We start from the raw sequence: 6,334 nt of genomic DNA, 5'->3' as shown, positions 1-6,334 counted from the left end.
GATCCTTCCTTCATCCACAAATTTTAACTTATTGTTGTGATTAAAGAAAAACCCTAGAAGCAGGGATTTTTCTTTTAAGAAATCCCTTTGTAATACTTTAATGGCAGAATTAATTTCTGTCTGCATTGGCACATCCTGAGGGCTGAAATTCAGAAAGACTGCCAAATCTACACATCTACTTTGATTTTATAGTTTACAGAAATGAATAAATTGGGAAATTCTTCAGATTAAAATACAGATTTTATCATATTCCCATGAACACACACAACCACTTCTGCAATTAATGTATTTTACAACTGTGAAGGAGAGAGGTTTTGAAACTTAGTTGAAGTTATACAGACCACAGTTTATTTAAAAAACATATAAACAAAAATCAAAGGCACAAAATACAAAAGCATTTCAGAGGAGCTTGCCATATTGCCATCACATCATTGAATCAATAATATTACCAAAAGGTGGTACTACGTAAGTCATAGTAGGTTGAAATGTTGCAGTTAAGTACAAAACGTATGTGGAAAATCTACTTGTCATTAAATTAATCGGTAGTTACAAATGTGCTGTAAAGGGAAGTCCATATATTACACTTATTTGTTTCAAGCACTTTTCATACTGATTATTCAGTTTCACAGATTCCTGTACAGCATGCTTTAGATCTTCTATCTCTTCAAAAAAATCCTAGAAAAACCCAAAAATATTCACCTTTAAGTTTCTTTCAAAGACATTCTCAATAAGAGCCAGTCAGCATTTCAGTTGTTCCCAAGTTCAAAGACACTTTCTATATTTTTATTAATATATGGTTGAGCGATGCAAACAGCTATGGCAAGATACAGCATAAATAACAATTTAAAACTTCGCCCTGAACACACAACGCAAGCAGAATTCAAGATCTATTACAGCCTGAAATACAGACTAACAATAGGTAAGATGAATTAAAAGAAGAAAAAAATGTTGATTTATCAGAAAGCTACAAAATGACAGTCCAAAACAACAATGGAAAAACATCAAACTCATCTGTGCAAAAATACAGCTGCACACGCTGAATTCAGCCGGTAGCAGATAACACACCATTAACTCTGAAGATCTGAAAGTTGCAATATTATAAAAAAGGGACAAGCAAGGAGAGACATGAGGAGAGTAGGCTAAGGAGGATGATGTTAGCATTTGACGAAGACAATACCAAAGAGTTTAAGATGGAAAAATGGATACCGTATTTAGACCTAGAAAGATACAGAATATCTTTAGACTTTAACTGCTTTGTAAATTGTTAGTATCCATTTAGAATTTCAAGTACAACTACATTTTGTTAATGAATGTCCTATTTCAGAATAGGATCTATTATTTATGACTGCACAATGTTAAGCTTGATTTTCATATTCCAAAGGGCAAGATTTACGATGCAATAAACTTGGCAGAGCCTAAAAAGTGTAACACTATCCAACAGGTTCAACTGGCTAAGATAAAAGCAATTTACAACAAAGGAGGGAACGAAAAAGAGCAATACGTAAGGCTACACAGAACCTAAAGAGACAGTCCAATAAGAAAGCCATAAAATCAAGTCCTGTTGAACTCATTTAATGTCAGCCCATGTGGTTTCACTTTTTCATATTGTTCCTTTCGTAATTACACTATCCCAGAACACGTAATTCAGCAAGTAGTTCTAGCTATACCTAATTCAACTAGGAAATAAATTCAGCTTCATAGAAACAAACTTCATTTATTAAAAATATCGACGGCCCATAGCTTAAATGGAACTATGTTTTGTTCAGCTCCTGCAAGTTGCTCCTGCGTATAGAGCAATTTTGATCCTTTGCAAAGGAAGTCAGAAGTTGTGGGGAAATACGAGGACAGCAAGCGGAGTGTAATCACCCAAGATTAATTTCACCAACCCTGGAAAGTCCTGTCTACCAGAGTAACACTGTGTCTACTTATAGCCAGCTATATTTGACATATTCTCCTGCCTATTCTTCCGACTTTTTTTTTTTAAACAAATAGCTACACCCATCTTAAATAATGCACAGTGAACTTAAACTACCTAAAAAAGGATCACTGATAAAAAGCCATAACCTCAAATTTATATATTTCTCTTCTGAAAGATGAAACTTTCAGCCACAAGTTGTCCCTAACTCCCAAACACGGGGATCTAAAACTCATCCTGGCTCAACGTTCTACGAGTTTCACATCTAATGAACCATGTTTTACTGTCGCCCCTGTAATGAAAGCTAGCGTAATATTATTTAGCTTGTGAGAAAGCATTGCAAGGAAAGAAAACAGATTCTCAAAAAAAAAATCTCACACAAGATTTGAAGAATAAGAAAAAAAACAATTCAAACAAGTTGTTTCCTGAAAATAAAATTAGATCAGTCCTCTATAGCTAAATGACAACTCTTCATCTTCTCACATAATTTCAAGAATTAACAAATTGTCACGCTTTCACTTTCTACGCTTATCAATCTATTGTTAAAACTTCAAAGCCATCCTCTCTGCCCTCCCTAAGCTTAGAGTTCTGTCAGAGGCGGAACTTCAATACGTTTAAATTCGAGAGAAAATAGCTCTCCTCTCACTGATACCATGAAGCGATAGAAGTGATCATTCAAAAACAATATTTTTATTATCTCTGCAAATGCCTGTTAGAAGGAACTAAGACTGTTACCAGCAGTTACAATTTTAATGTCATAATGACCTCAGGCAAACAATCTCTCATGAAGGAAAACAAATTGCCCAAACATTAAAAAAGGATCCACAAAAAAATTGCTGGTTATTGCTGTTAAAAACAATAAATAAATAAAATTGCATTATTCTTCTTCCTTAGCCAAGCAGTACTGTAGGACATTAATGTTTCAAGGAGTCATTCATTTCCATTTCTTTCTGAATGCTATAAATTGATTTTTTTTTATGTATTTTGCTTGATAACAGTGTATGTACAGCCTAAAGATAAGTTTCAGTTCAGGCAGAAAAGTTAAAGTTTTTCAAAAATCACCTATTCTTAAACTTGTCCTAAAATAAATTACCTTGTCTAATCCAGCTAATTCATTTTTTAGTGCTCTCCTTTCTGTAGACAACTTCTCATTTTCTTTCTTCAGCTTTTTAATCTCCTTCAACAATAGTTCTACATTCAAATAAAAAAATATAGACTTCAACCATTACAGTCAACCTCCCCCTCACATGAATCATATTACAGCTAAAGAGCTGCCTACATTTTGTGATATTAGAAAATTATGGTTCAGCTTTTTAAAGTACATTTTTCATAAAGCGATTTATTCTTAAGAATCAGCCCAGCACACTCCCAGGTACTATGCAAGATAACAGGATCTGGCAACTGGATAATCTGAATCTGCCATATTCTTAGAATATTCAATTATTTTACTTTAAAATCCACAAAATATGCATCGCATGCCTTGATTGCCTTTTTCTGACTTACAAGAGGTTCACATTAGCCCTTGCTGACAGCACACTTCCTGAAAATTATGTCTACATTATATGATCTCTGCAATCTCTTTTTTTATGCTTTGAAGTGAAACAGGATTGCACCTTAACTTGTGGGTTTACTTATAAGGAAGAACGTGCTCAAACCAGTACTGTCTGGGTTTGTCCCATATTTTAAGGCTAAAAACAGGTTCTTTTGTGTATCAGTATCTGAAAACCAAAGAATGGAGCAGCAAACATTATCACTAAGAGATCTGCATAGATACCGGAATAAAAAATAAAGTACTAAATACAGCCATGTACTCCCACCCATGATTACACCAACATACCAATTTCAGAAAAAGAGAAAAGCAGCAAACACTTATTTTTATCACAAACAAATGCAGGGCTGGATCCATAGATAAGACATTCATTATGAGATGCTGGTTTTATATAACAGGTTTTCAAAGATGAAAAACATTTTAGATACTGCTGGTTGAAGTAGAAGAAATAACCTGGAGCGTGTCTTTGGATCAGAAATGACATGCATCCTCAGTGACGGGCATACTGGAAGGAACATCATCAGAATTAACTGTACCATTACCTAAATATTCACTGCAATGGCATTCCTTCTTTTTAGACAAGTTCTTGCGAGATGTTACTTCTCCCTCTGGGGTTTGACTTCTTTTTCCAGAAATAACACTAGTTTTCCAAGAAACCTTTTTACGTTCCAATTGCTCAAGTCTTTGCCTCTGTTCTCGAAGATTATGCTCTAGCTCATGAATTTTAATCTGTAAAGAAACTAATTTTTTTAAAAAATGCACAGAACAAACACAGTTCAACTGAATACAACCGGAAACATATCCTGAATACAAAACTAGAGCTCTCAATTACCGACTTAAAACTACAGTCATCCAAAGTGTCTGAAAGGAGAAAAAAATAGAGCAAGTGAAGTTTTGCATACATCAAAAGTGTTTTAAAAAAAAGTCTGTAACTGAGCACACGCTCACAAGACAGTATAAATGTACATGCGCAAAGATAATAAAGCATACTTTTATGGCTGCAACTGCCAACTTCTAAGAAAAGGTATGTATAATCCAAATCATAATGAATAGTAATTTACAAACAAATGAAGTACATGTCCCAGACTCCTAGGAGAAACCTAATTAGACTGCTAAGCTGTAATGCTTGATCAATGCCTAAAGAGACCATACCCACTTGAAGCTTCCTGAACCACTCCTGGCCGTGCAACCCTACCTTTGCTCCAGTTATGATGCTAGTCTCTTTACACAGCAAGCCAGCAGATCTCGCTCCCTGACAGAAGACTATTTGCCTTTGTTTGGTTAGCGTACTGCTGGATTTCTGAAATAAATCAGCTCATGACACATACAGAGAAATATCAGGGCTGGTGCAAGAGAGGTTGGAATAAGGGGTAGGTAGGCAAGTAACGAAAAAAAGCAAGGAAAGGGGAGACAGCTTTCAGCTACACATACACCAGTGACAGAGTTCACTTTCAAAGGGAATTGCAGGCTACTTTCCATTATCTCAATGCCATGGGAAACAAAAATGAGTATAAAAAGAAAAACACGGTCTAATTTTACAAATGTAAGAATTACTTTTCAGTCTCCCTAAAAGCTTGTTTGGCTATTTCATACCACCTCCTACAAATTCTACTTACAGTGAGATTTTTAATTGCTTCATTTTGCTCCTGGTTTCTCTTGATTTCTTTAACATAACGTTTCTGTAGCTCATTATACATCTGAAGTAGTCTAAAACAGAAGAAATGCATAAATTGCAATAAGATATGAAAGCCAGCAAGATGTGCATACTTTGTGATAAAAGCATTACAGGCGCCCCATAGAGATCACTTGGACTGCAGCTGTAACTACAGACTTGTAACAGAAATATTTAAGATGGGCATGAATGAAGTGTGACCAGCAACACAGAAAAAAAAACACTAGAAAAAAACAGCACAGTGAGAGTTAAAAGAATAGTCTGTATTGATGGCAAAGAATCCCTTTCACTCAGCCAGACCGAGGACCCTGTTGTTTCTGCCCAGCCCACACGGCCGCACTCTGATTAAACCTCACTACAAATAACTTGTTGATGGAAGACCTATAAACTAGCAACAGGAAGATAGCAACAAGTTTGCAGCATGTCACATATATCATTCCTCTCCATGTTAGCACAACAGGAAGCGCGAAAGACCACTCCTAAAGGATACAAAAAAGTTTGTCCAGAAACTACTTACATGCCACCAATCAAGAACCCATGATGAGGACTCATGAGGCAGAGTCCCCAGCTCTCCGTGTTGCACCCAAGCAACCCTGGCCAGGGACAGGGACAACTTGGGGACACACACCTCATTGCTTCCGAGTATGAGGGTGTGAGGATATGAGTAAATTAAATCTATGAGAAAATGAGTGTGAGTAGGCAAAATCAATGTAAAATAAACAGATTTGCAGTATTAATATTACCATTCCCTTTGATATTATCTTGCATCAAGTTCCGCTACACTAATTTCCTGCAGTATTTCATAGCATTCAGTCTACATACATCAGTCCCATAATGTAACTGTTGAACACAAACAGACATTTTTCCTATTTTATTAGGAATTTGAGTAAGACCCAGCATTTACATTAATTACCTAATTCTAGGTTAAAACTCTACAAAAAAGATAGTGTGCTATCATGGAGCTTCCTTAGCTCATTCAATTTTTTCTTAGTGAAAGATTTAAGAAAGAAATCCATTTTGTTCTTTGTTTAGTGATATTTTCAAGATTAATCTAAGATTCAGTATTTCCTTTTAAAATGCAAATAAAATTACTTGGCATTGTTTCAAATGCTGAAAGCAGCTTCCATAACAGTTAACAGGAAGTCAGCTGACTTAACCATGAAAAACACACTCTACCCCAGAGAGAAGAATGTTTAAT

The sequence above is a fragment of the Charadrius vociferus genome, unplaced genomic scaffold (assembly GCF_000708025.1).
Source record: "Charadrius vociferus isolate BGI_N301 unplaced genomic scaffold, ASM70802v2 scaffold65, whole genome shotgun sequence".
In the NCBI taxonomy this organism is placed as follows: domain Eukaryota; kingdom Metazoa; phylum Chordata; class Aves; order Charadriiformes; family Charadriidae; genus Charadrius; species Charadrius vociferus.
This window is presented reverse-complemented; position numbering follows the sequence as displayed.